General features: G+C 39.4%; 1 protein-coding gene across 1 annotated transcript in view; it reads right to left on the bottom strand.

Moving 5' to 3' along the window:
* TRIM59 (tripartite motif containing 59) overlaps positions 1-3,953 on the bottom strand; it is a 15,103-nt gene extending 11,150 nt beyond the window's left edge. Inside the window, exon 1 of the mRNA XM_019626564.1 lies at positions 3,816-3,953. The gene's annotated coding sequence lies outside the window, so the exon portion shown is untranslated. The remainder of the gene's footprint in view (positions 1-3,815) is intronic.
* Between the last annotated feature and the right edge of the window lie 9,088 nt (positions 3,954-13,041).

Raw genomic sequence — 13,041 nt, 5'->3', positions numbered from 1 at the left:
CCTTTATCTTCAGGTAAAGAAAGAAGTCCTTGGGGGCAAGATCAGGTGAGTAGGGAGGGTGTTCCAATACAATTATTTATTTTCTGGCTAAACACACCCTCACAGACAGTGCCATGTGATGAATTGTTGGCGAAAAGTTCAGGTCATTTTTCAGCCTTTTCAGTACTTCCAAACAGTAAACTTATTTAACTGTTTGTCCAGTTGGTGTAAATTCATAATGAATAATCCCTGATATCAAAAAAGGTTAGCAACATCATTTTGACTCTTGATTTGGACTGATGGAACTCTTTTGGTCATGGAAAATTGGCTGACTTCCATTGGGCACTCTGACACTTTGTTTCAGGGTTGTATTGGTACACCCTGTTTCATCACCAATGATAACACAGCTCAAAACAACATCTTACCTCTCCAAAAGGTCTTGGCAAACTTCAACTCTCCTTTGCTTTTGTTCATCGGGGAGCTCCTTTAGGACCATTTTTACACATACCTTTCTTGTGCCAAGATTTTCAGTTAAGATTTTTCTGTTTCTCTGTCAATATTTACTTGGTCTGCTATGCTTCTCACAGTAAGCTGACAATTTTGACGCACAATTTGACGAATTTTTGCAATGTTTTCATCAGTTCTACTCGTTACTGGCCACCCTGACCTCTCTTCATCAGTGACACATTCTCTCCCCTCAGAAAAATGTTTAATCCATTTGTATACTGCCGTTTTCTTCATGGCATTATCCCATAAACTTAGACTAACATGTCCCTGATTTCACTTCCACTCTTGCCAAGTTTAACAAGAATTTTAATGTTTGTTCTTTGCACTAGTGCAAGCCCAGACATTCTTGCAATGGCACACAAAAACACACAATAATGAACATCACTCAGCTAAGACACAGCCACACGTCAACACGAACACATCTGTGAGACAGATATACCAAGGTTATGAAACTTTACCAAACTGTTTGTACGGTGTTGCCAATGTAAGCGTACGGTGGCAAGCTGGCAAACTTAATTGTCAACCTATCCAAATCAAGAGGGAAAAGAAAGGAACAATAAGTGTACAAAGTTAGCGTTGAAAAAAGAAAAACCAAGTAGAGAAAAAGTCAAAATTATAGAATTTCTTACATAACTCTATGCTACCATATTTGAAATCCATATGTCACTTTAAATACCAAAGATGTGAGAAGATAAAGCAAACTATGAGAGAAATTTACAGGTTGAAAAAGAGCTACTCTGAAAAAAAGGGGGGAGGGTCAAGCTTCTCTGGTGAGATCTTTCAAATGATCAAGAAACAATTTCTTGTTCAACTGTTCCAGAATACAAAGATATAAAGTTTGCAAGTTGTTTAGAAGATAGTATAACATGATTCCAAAACCTAACAAAGACAATACAAGGTAAAAATACTTTGAAAAGTGGACATTAATGTAAAATCCTGAACACATTAGCAAAAATAAATCCCAGAGTACATTAAAAAAATACGGTACAATGACCAAATAAGGTTCTTTCCGGAAACATAAACTTAATTCAGTAACAGAAAATTATTCAGTTAGGGAAATGGAGAAAATCACATCAGATGTGAAAAAATGCACATAAAACCAATAAAGAGTCCACAATGACAGAAAGTAAAGTGGTGGTTGCCAGGAGCTAGAGGGAGGAGGGAATGGACAGTTCTTGTTAGTGGGGACACAGTTTCAGTTTGGGAAGATGAAAAAGTTCTAGAGATAGATGGTGGTGATAGTTGCACAACTCTAAAATTTTTTAACTTTCTTGCCATTATCCAGCCCCTTCTCTGCCAAATTAATTTTAGAATCAATTTGTATTATTTCATAATTTTAAAAAGCAAAAGAATAAGATAAAAATAACCTATATAAAATGTTATTTTCCTCCAGTGAGTACTAAAAGCTCAAGAAAAAATTAACTTATTTCAGGATTTCCTGCTTCTCTTTTAAAAGTCACCAAGAAATATAAATATAAAAAATATACCTTTTCAGAAAGAAACCTGAGGCTAAAATCATTTACTGATAAATTATTTCACAAATTTCTTGTGTTTAAGTGTCGAAAACAAACACACTTCTGAATTTTTAAACTTTCTCGCAGTCTTTCTCCAGAGGGCTGGCTGATTTCCTCCGGAGTCTCCACAATATCTACCTAGCCTCTTATGGATGGTCAGCACTGATAACATGATGGAGAATTAAACAGTACCAAAAATATCATTATCCATTCTCCTGTGTAAATTATTTTTTAAGTTTTAATTCACTAATGTGTTATTGCCTTTCATCTCCAAACATGAGTGGTTATAAAACATTCATTACATTTTACAACCTCTGAAAAAAAATTATATTTACCACATTATAGAGTTAGATGACTTGCTCTAGGGACTTACACTATGAGTCAGCTACAAGTCTGGGAAAATTCAAGAGGTGGCACCACCCAGATTGGGGCTCACGTTTTTTGTGGCCCTAATTGATAAAAAGCACATTTCATGAAATTCAAGACTTACTTTAGGAATACTACAACTGTGCATTCTATATACATAGGGAAAGATTTTAAAACTACTTTTGTACATATAAATGTACAAAAGCAATGAAGGATCACCATAACTCAAGTTTTTAAAAAAATTCAATGGTCAGATCTGATTTTAACTCTGCCCATTTGTACTATTTTTTTTACATCAACCTGTTTCCCAAAACAAAAAGAAACTATTAATGCAATTTAACCAGAGAGTAAAAGTTTCCTGAAAATTTCTTTCTTATTCACTTGATCCTCCAGGGCTTACCTCCTTAGTTGATCTTCTGGCTTGAATACTGAATATATGTTATCTTCTCCAACTTTTTCAGATTCTTTTATTCTTATTCCAAAATTAAAATAATTTTATCTTAATGTTTTAGAATGTACATCCTCAAAAAATATATTAAATAGGATATCATAGGAATGGTTGTTTCACTCTTTGATGTTTGCCTTCCCTATGCCTCATTGTGTTTTTAGAAAAGTAATGACAAATATCAACAGTTGTTGGAGCAGCAGATGTATCATTTGTACCTTGAAAGTCCCAACAGTTCTATGACCAAATTGTCATAAAGGGTCTCGTTTATACCGTCAAGTATCTTTTGAGCTCCCAAAAATATTAGCCAACAATGGTGATGACAGAGCAAACATTCATGGTAATTTTAGATTGCTTAAAATTAACAGCAAGACAAGAAGCATCCATGGCACTGAAAGATTTTGCCAGCTTAAAACTACAAATATTGATTTAGTTTTTTACTATCAATACATCTGTTCATCTTTCAATTGTGCCGTTTAAATGTTGTGGGACCCTGGGTCAGTTTTACCCAATGCATGTCACAACTGGGGTTTCACATCTGTAAAATGGGCACAATTACACCTACCCTCTTGTTAAGTCCTCAAAGAACCTCTCACAGAGAAAGGGCTCAAAATAGCAGTCCCCTTTCCCTTCCCTTTCTCTAAGGTTTATGACAAATGCTTCCGGGCCTCCCTCCTAATGTGCCTCCACCACCTCGGCGCCCTCGCCCCAAAACCCCGCGATGCCGACCAGCTCGGCGGAGTCCCACTTCCTCTCACCCTCACCAACACAGAGGGCCTTCTCCCTCACAGGAATGTAATTTCATACTGGAGGGAAGAAAACGAGGTTCCCCAAACTCCCCATCCGGGACAAGAGGGAATAGGTGCAAGAGCCAAGCCCACTCTCTCCATCATCACGCCCCTCCACTCTCCTTCAAACACATCCTATACACCAGCCTCTGCTAGGGAAAGAAGAGGCGCCCAGGGCAGACTTCCCGGACCCGAAGAGAAGATTCTTAGACTCACCACGCAGAGGGAGAAACCAAGCAACTTCACAAGCCGAAACAGAGCTCGCTGGCCTCCAAGCGGACGCTGAAAGCAGCTTAGTCTCCCCGCCCTCCTCCGCGCCGAGGAACTTCAGGTGCCTAGACGGGGCGGGGCTTCGCAGAGCCTCATGACGCAGGCGCAGTCTCCCGGCAACATTCAACTAGGTAGAATTCGCCAATGGGAAAGAGCGCGGGGCCGAGGTTCGAAAGTAAACGGCCCACGGCGCCTGCCGATCACGGAGGGGGCGTGATCGCAAAGCCGTGGCTACCAGTTTTCTGCGCCTGCGCACTAAGCGAGGGCTGGCTCTCGAAAGCTCCGAAGCGTGTGTGGAGGCGCTTCTGGTTACCGCAGCCCTGGGTGGGGGTCCCACCTCAGTCAACCGGATGGCGCCAATGTCCCCGAGAGAGGCAGGACCAAACGACGGCCAACGATTCCTACAAGAAAGATTCGTAGGACTGGTTTTCACGTAGAACCATGGACTTCAAAGCGCAGCGTCTTGCATTATTACCTCACAGGTTCCTTGCTCGGAGACGCCTCCACCCGCCTTAAGGGCACACGCACCCCAGGAGGAAAGGTCCGGGCCCAGAGGTCGTTTCCTTTTGTTTACAGCGTCTGGATAGAGACCTGGACCTACCAGAGTACTGGGCTGAGCTTGGGAAGAGGGGGCTTCTGCTGACTTAGAATTCTTTGTGAGAATTAACCCTATGAGAGCTAGTGGGACCTTAGGTCTCATTAGGACAATTTCCCTGCTTTTCTCCTTACTCTTCCCACCACCACCCTGCCGTGCTTTTTCCATTTTATGAAATTATTGTCTAAAGATGACGATTGTTGCACAAAATTCCTGACTTCCAGTTCAATTTCGCCACCAAGTTCCTGTTTCACCTTAACCCCTTAGAATCAGAAAACATCAACTTCAGTAGTTCTTTTTCCTTTTTTCTTGAGAAACTTTATTCAGCTATATCTCAAGACACTCATCACAGCTTCCTTCTCTTAACTATAATTAAAAGTCATTTACCCTTGCCATACTGTATATTGCCAGCACATTCAGGTTTTAGGCTCTTATACAATAAGTTAACAGGAAAATATGAAACACAATGTAAAACAAATAATAACTGAGTTCTGGGTCAATCTCAGATGTCTTCACCAATTCACCTACTGAAAAGGTTGCTTTTATGATGTGTGGATGCCAGCGATATTCAGAGAAACCCACTCTTGCATGGTGGTAAATACACATTTCGATTTTGTTGTGCACATATATTTTCTATTTAAACATTAGCGTCTTCCTGATAGATAGCTTTTTAACTTTCTGTCAAAACAGTATGCTGTGAATTTATTTCCATAGCAATAAATGTAATACACTTCTATATAATCATACTCAATGGGGAAAAGCTAAAAGCATTCTCCTTAAGATCAGGAACAAGACAAGCGTGTCCACTTACTATTCAACATAGTACTGGAAGTCCTAGCCACAGCAATAGACAAGAAAAAGTAATAAAAGGCATCCAAATTGGAAAGGAAGAATTAAACTTTTTATAGTAAAACTGTGACTATTTGCAGATAACTCCTAGAAAAAAATATAACTCTCAGACATTACCCTTAGTAGTATTTTTACTGATATATCTCCTCAGGCAAGGGAAATAAAAGACAGAATAAACAAATTGGACTACACCAAAGTAAAATTTTTTCACAGCAAAGGAAACCACCAACAAAACAAAAAGACATCCTACTGAATGGGAGATTTTTGCCAATGATACATCTGATAAGGGATAAATATACAAAATGGATTTTAAAAAACCAAAAACATAACACCAAAATAAAATCCAATTAAAAAATGGGATTTTTAATTAAAAAATTTTTTAAAGTTCCTATTCAGGAACTCTGCATGTCCCAAAGAGGGCATACAGATGTGAAAAAATGCTCAACATCACTAATCATCAGAGAAATGCAAATAAAAACCACATTTTCATACCAGTCAAAATGGCTATTATCAATAAGTCAAAAAACAACAAGAGCTGGCAAGAATGTGGAGAAAAGGGAGACCCTCATGTACTATTGGTGGGATTGCAAATTGGTGCAGCCACTATGGAAAACAGTATGGAGTTTCCTCAAAAAAATGTAGAACTACCTTATGACCCAGCAATTCCACTTCTGGGTATTTATCCAAAGAAATCCAAAGCACTAATTCAAAAAGATATGTGCACCTCTGTGTTTACTGTAGCACTATTTACAATAGCCAAGAATGGAAGCAAAAATGCCCATCAAATGATGATTGGATAAATTGTGGTACATTTATACAGTGGAGTTATTACTCTGCCATAGAAAAAATGAAATCTTATCATTTGCAATAACATGGATGGACCTAAAGGGTATCATCATAAGTAAAATAAGTCAGAATGAGAAAAACAAATACCATGTCATCTTATATATGGACTCTAAAGAACAGAATAAACAAACAAAACAAAAATAGACTCATAGTGACGAAACTGATGCTTACTAGATGGAAGCGGGTTTGGGAGACTGAGTGAGAAAGGTAAAGGGATTAAGAAGTGCAAATTGATAGTTACAAAATAGTCATGGTGGTATAAAGTACAGAATGGGGAATATAGTCAATAATATTGTAAAAACTATAGTGTCAGATGGGTACTAGGCTTATCGGGGGAATCACTTCATAAATTATATTAATGTCTAACTACTATGTTGTACACTTGAAACTAATATAAAATAATATTGAATGTCAACTATAATTTAAAAAATAGTCACAGGATATAAAGTACAGCATAGAGAATATAATCAATAATATTGTAATAACTATGTACAGTGTCAGATGGGTAATAGACTTATTGGGATTATCACTTTATGAGGTATATAAATGTTTAATCACTATGTTGTCTTTGTACACCTGAAACAATAGAAAACACAGTTTCTGTGTTCAAGTTGCTTTTCAAAGTGAACTAACACAGAGTTATAGTATAAATGGTAGTATCACATAAACTGTAGTCTAGAGTGATTGTATAAGCAAACTAAGACAAATATCCCAACTCTGAAGCCATTGAGTCCCAGATTGCTGGTGACTGGTGACCAGGTAGTTGGAGCTGCACATAGGTGACCTTCACCTGTTCTGAGGTCAATAAAAGAGTTTCTATGGTAGATACAAATTAGAGTGGCTGTCCACCTCACAATTGGATCTCTATTACACATATATGTACTACATCATCTTCTCAGGTTATGGGCTCTGTCTCCTATACTCAGAATGGTTGGATTTGCAGCAAGCAAGGCAACTCTGGGATTGGCTAATGCCTTCCCAGCCCTTTTTTGGCCGTCACAGCTGAAAAATCAAGAAACATTCATTTTTTAAGTTTTAGAGACAGGAATAAAACACTTCCGTTGTTTAAATCCTCTGTTGAGACACTGCCCTATTCTCTTTTAAAGGAGAAGGATTAGGACTTCCCTAGTTACAAAGCCCTCTTATTTGGCAAATGACAGTATACACATGTCATCTTGTATATTCAGAATGGCAAATGCCAAATATATACATGTGCTACAGCCTTAAAATAGTTAATGTGGGGCCGGCCAAGTGGCGCGATGGTTAAGAGCTGGCTTGGGACGCCAGAGGGCCCTGGTTCGGATCCCACATATGAGGGCCAGTGACACTGCCCTCCACAGCTAAGATGCTGAACAACAGCTCACCCTGGAGCTGGGCTGCCGTGAGTCGCCGACGATGGCGTAGGCTGCAGCCCCTGTGGCAGTGGGTTGCCATGGGCTACTGTGTGTAGCCAGCAGCCAGCGTGAGCGGCCAGCAGCCGCAGTGAGCGGCCGTCCAGAAGCCGGCGACTGATCTGCCTCTCCCGGGAAGAGCGCAATGATGGTGCCAACTTGGGCCAGTGAAGCAACATCCTCCACAACTAGACTGAAGAACAAAACGACAGCAACTTGTCTGTTCCCCTTCCCCTAATTCCCCAGCACTGTTCCCATCCCCCAATTCCCTAATAAAAATCTTTAAAAAAAAAAAGAAAATAGTTCATGTGGATGGTAACATACTGCTCCTTTTTTTCCCTTTCAGGATGCCCTGTATGTTCATAATAACCAGAATTCACCTGTTAAAAAGTGTAGGCAGATTTGGACACAGAAGCATATGGTATGATTTGTCTTGTCTCCTGCTTCATTTTTGAGATTATCCTACCAATATATGAGTAAACACCAAGTCAATTTTAAAGACAGCATTCAAAAAAGGAAGAGACTGCCATCTCACACATGTAATGCCTTAATTACCATAGCTAACATTTATTGAGCACTTACTATGAACCAGGCACTGTGCTATTATCTCACTTCATCCTCACAAACCACCTTATAAAACAGCTACTATGTTTTAAACTTTTAAATGAAGTATAAAAAACAATGTCTCTTTTTATCTATATTTTAAAGGAGGGAAGTCAACACTAGCAAAGTGATGGAACTCCCTCAAGGTTACCCAATGTGGTTCTCTAATTTCAAAGCAGGTGCTCTTCACTGCTGGGCTGTGTGCTTACATTTCCTTCCTCATTTTCTGTATTAGTTTCCTAGGGCTGCCATAACAAGTTGCCATAAAATTGGTGACTTGAAACAGTAGAAATTTATCTTCTCACAGTTTTAGAGACGAAAGTCCAAAATCAAAGGTGTTAGCAGGGTTGTGCTCCCTTTGAAAACTCAAGGAATCTGTCCTTGCCCCTTTCAGCTCCTGGTGGCTTCCTGGCGTTCCTTTGCTTGTGGCTATCATTCCAATCTCAGCCTCTGCCTTCACATGGCCTTCTCCTGTGTGTGTGTCTTCTCCTTTTCTGTCTCATATTAGGATACCTGTCATTGGATGTAGGGCCAACCTAGGGTAACCCAAGATAATCTCATCTCAAGATTCTTAATTACTTCTGCAAACACCTTTTTCCCCCAAATAAGTTCACCATCACAGGTTCTGGGGACTAAGATGTGGACATATGTTTTGGAGGACCACCCTTTAACCCACTATACCTTCCTAAGAAGATCTCTGAGGGTTGGAGTTGTCACATATGAGTATACAATATTGAGGGCTTAACAGACTCACAGAAAACTAGATAGAGAGTAAATCCCAGAGAGCACCTCCTCATTTTCAGCAGAATATACTTAGGCCCATGGCTCATTGTAACACAGCAAGTTCATAGCAGATTCAAGGCCACACTTAAACTTCTTGATGCCCTATTCAAAAGCATGTGATCATTTCACATGATCATTTGGGTGATTAAAATGTTTTCCATCTCATATTTTTCATCTGTCAAAGAATCATGATAAAAACAATTATTAGTACATCTCTGTAACAAATTTCTCTCAGATCTCAGGCCCAAGAAAAAAAATTTTTAGAGCTAAACTAAGCTTCACATAGCTATGAAAGCAACATATATAATTGTATCTATGAGTATTTGTAGCCAAGTGCTAAGGTATTAGTTCCAAATCTTAGATTCTGATTGATTTCTTCCTTTCCAGGCCAAAGATGGTTTTTGTAGTAGAAATTTTAGTTACAACTTCAAAATACAAGACACCAAATGAACTGTGAGGCAGCCCGCTGTGAGGAAATTATGGAATATAGGGGATTTGAGAACTAGTGAGGGGAGTTTTAACCTCTCACCTTCAGGGAAGGTGTGCAAGGTTTGGCGAGAGGATTTGTGAAGACTCCCCCATTTGGAAAGGTTTGTGGGAATGCGTTCAGTCTTGCTTCTCCCCCAGTGTCTGCTCCTCACCTTACGCCTAGTGAGAAGGGCTCAGCTATGTCTACCCTGCATTGGAGGGATCAAGTGGACTGGCATTTACTAAACCCTTGGGAAACCTAAGATGTGATAGCCAGAGGAAGGCGGACTGCTGCTGCATTGGGACTGGCCTGCATTCCCAGAATTGAAGGGTGCTGAGGAAGCACGCGTGTCCCCAAGCATCAGAGGAGCCAGTGTGGGGTTGCCTAAGCTCCTGCCCAAGCACGCCAACTGGAGGGGCAAACAGACCACAGCAGAGAAATCCTGAAAGTATCCAATCGCCCCTAGAGGCTGCTGAAAGAGGAAGCAAGAAGCCTGAGGGGCCCAAGATAAACTGTGAGAAGTTTCAGGGATAGACTTTGAAGAACAGATGGAAGAACTCCAGTCTTCCAGGAACTGCAAAAGAGCCCCCCTGAGAAAAGAGTGCACTTCAAACATTACCCAGGTCCGGAGACCCAGAGCCAGGCTTTCACATCCTGGGTCAGGTGAGAACTTTCTCCATTCTCCACTCTCTGCCCAACACAGGAAGGATGAGAAAGGTAGTTAGAAGTGGGAGGGGATGGAGAGGAGGGAATTTAGTTAGAAGCCAACCCTGTACCTTCCCCAGGAGTCAGCAACCCTCTTGAAACAGGTCTTACCTGTGGGAGAGGGAGTTGCTGTATTTTCAAATGAAGTTAGAAGCTTGGACAAGCGGACTAATTTCTGAAATGAGACTGTGTTTTGCAATTTTAAGGGACTTCAGGACTTTGTGTTACCAAAGAGTGAACAGAAAGGTCAGCCCTGCTTACATTTTCATCCAGTGTCATTAGATGTTCATTTTAAAGGGACCGCCAAGAACAAAATTAAAGTTTCCATGTAGTTGGTATGTTCTTGTTCACATTACCAGTTACATTGTGTTGAAAACAAAAGGCACAATCTCCACCACCTGTCAATGAACAATTGGAGATCTATCACCCTTAAACAAAAAGCTGTTTGTTACAGTGGCACAATGTTGGCAGAGATGGGTCCCAGCTTGTGATGGCTTCAGCACACCGCCACTATTCACCACACGCAGCAATTGCCTCCCGCAACTTCACTGGGCCTTTCTTCCGATTGCCTTCTCTCAGGAGCAAAACACACTTTTGCTATATATTCACTTTTCCATATAGAGTAGCTTAACTACTTCTTATTAGATAAGCTTCTGACTTCCATACTCACAGGTTCAAGTTATTTTTCCTAAAACAAATGATAAAACATTCCTTTTCTAATAGCAATTCCAGCATCAACTGAAGAGACATTATGTTTTTCATCCTACACCCCCTTGATAGCAACCAAAACTGAGTTGTGCATTTATAAAGATAACCCCCTTAGTTTATTTATAGAGATAATCTTTCCTTGTCAGTAAAAATTACGTAGCTGTCAAAAACCATGAAACTCACATGTATGGTAAGACTTTGCCTGTCGACAGTTCAATGCTTCTGAGTCCTAGTGGTTATTAGGGAGTTATCAGCTTCATATTCACTTACAACTTCTGAATTCCTGTTCATAAAGCCTACTTTACCCAGCTATAGGGTTGACAAAAGTGGGTAGTGCCAGATTAGTGGCCAGATTACTGACAATAAATTGATAACATTTCCAACAGGACAAGGGTCTAGATTTCATAAAACTGGAAAGCTTTCTGCTATTTTAAAACTATTCAGCTGAAGAATGTTCTGCTAAATAAGTCAAAGATGATTGACAGGATTATTTTTACAACTTGAATGATCTTAGATTATAAGGAATTACATATAAGGAATTACATATCCTTTGCGAGTGACAAGATAGTTACCACAGGAGAAAATTACCTAATGAAACCATTTCTAGCTCTGATTGTAATATACCAGAATCAAATTTTCTCAAAGGTTGTAATGTTTCAAAATATTTTCTTGGGCAAACATTTTTTTCACTTCAGTTTTTAAAATATGCATGTAAAAGTTGTAGCCATAAGGTAAATTGTATGATTTAACTTCATAACAATATACAACAGATAGGTTCAGATTAGGACCATGCCTCTAAATTGTAACACATTGGGAGACTACACTAGATGATTATACTAGCATTGCTCAAAGCATTTCTGGAAACTTATCTTTAGATTGTTTATCTAAACAATGTAACTTTCTGAAGAAACTTATCTTCAGAAATTATCTTTAGAGTGAGTCTATAAACCAGACCATAAAACAAAAAGAAAATAACAACAGTCACATTATTTCATTGGTCTATCTCACCTTTGCTATTAAAAAAAATAATTAAACAGATTATCAGAAGGGAAACTAGCCCTACAAGACATTAACATATAATGAAAAACCCCTGGGGTGAATTCTGCCCCGTGTGGTAAGTCCCCCCAGCACAGCAGTCCATAAGCTGTAGACGTGGCCAAATCCCACAGTCAATCAGCCTGAAAAATCAATCGTACCCACTGATGCCAATAGCAATCAAGGCTCAACTATGACAGGAGGGCACACACAACCCTCACAGGGGACACTCCTGAAGCACCTGCAGCACGTGACCAGGGAGACTGTGCCAGGGGTCTCACAGGGCACCTACTACATAAGGCATTTTGACAAGAGATATAGCAGATCTACCTAATACATAGAAACAAACAGAGAGACAGCCAAAATGAAGAAACAAAGAATTATATCCCAAATGAAAGAACAAGAGAAAACTAGAGAAGAATAACTAAATGAAATGGAGACAAGCAATCTATCAGAGACAGAATTCAAAACACTGGCTATGAGGATACTCAAGGAAGTTAGTGAGAATCTCAATACAGAGATAGCAACCATAAAAAAAGACATAGAAACCATTAAAAAAAGAACCAGTCAGAAGTGAAGAATTCAAAAACTGAAATGAAGAATACATCAGAAGGAATCAACAGGTTAGATGAAGCAGAGTATCAAATCAGGGTTTTGGAAAAGAAGTTAACAGAAAACACCCAATCAGAATGACAAAAGGAAAAAAGAATTTAAAAAATGAAGATAGTTTAAGAAATCCCTGGGACAACATTCACATCATAGGGGTACCAGAAGGAGAAGAGAGAATCCAAGGGATAGAGAACCTATTTGAAGAAAAAATGACTGAAAACTTCCCTAGCCTGATGAAGGATATAAACACAGAAGTCCAGGAAGCAAAGAGAGTCCCAAACAAAATGAACCCAAACAGGCCCACACGAAGACACATTATAATTAGAATGATAAAAGTTAAAGACAAACAGAGAATCCTAAAAGCCTCAAGAGAAAGGCAACTAGTAACTTACAAGGGAGCTCCCATAATACTGTCAGCTCATTTCTCAATAGAAACTTTGCAGGCCAGGAGGGATTGGCAGAAAATATTCAACTATTTTGTCCTCGCCCCCAGTTTTATTGCTATAATTGATAAATAACATTTTGTAAATTTAAGGTGTACAACACAATAATTGGATATATGTATATACTGTGAAATGA

The sequence above is a fragment of the Hipposideros armiger genome, unplaced genomic scaffold, assembly GCF_001890085.2.
Source record: "Hipposideros armiger isolate ML-2016 unplaced genomic scaffold, ASM189008v1 scaffold_16, whole genome shotgun sequence".
Taxonomy (NCBI): domain Eukaryota; kingdom Metazoa; phylum Chordata; class Mammalia; order Chiroptera; family Hipposideridae; genus Hipposideros; species Hipposideros armiger.
The sequence above is the reverse complement of the archived record's forward strand: the minus strand, read 5'-3'. Positions and strand labels throughout refer to the sequence as shown.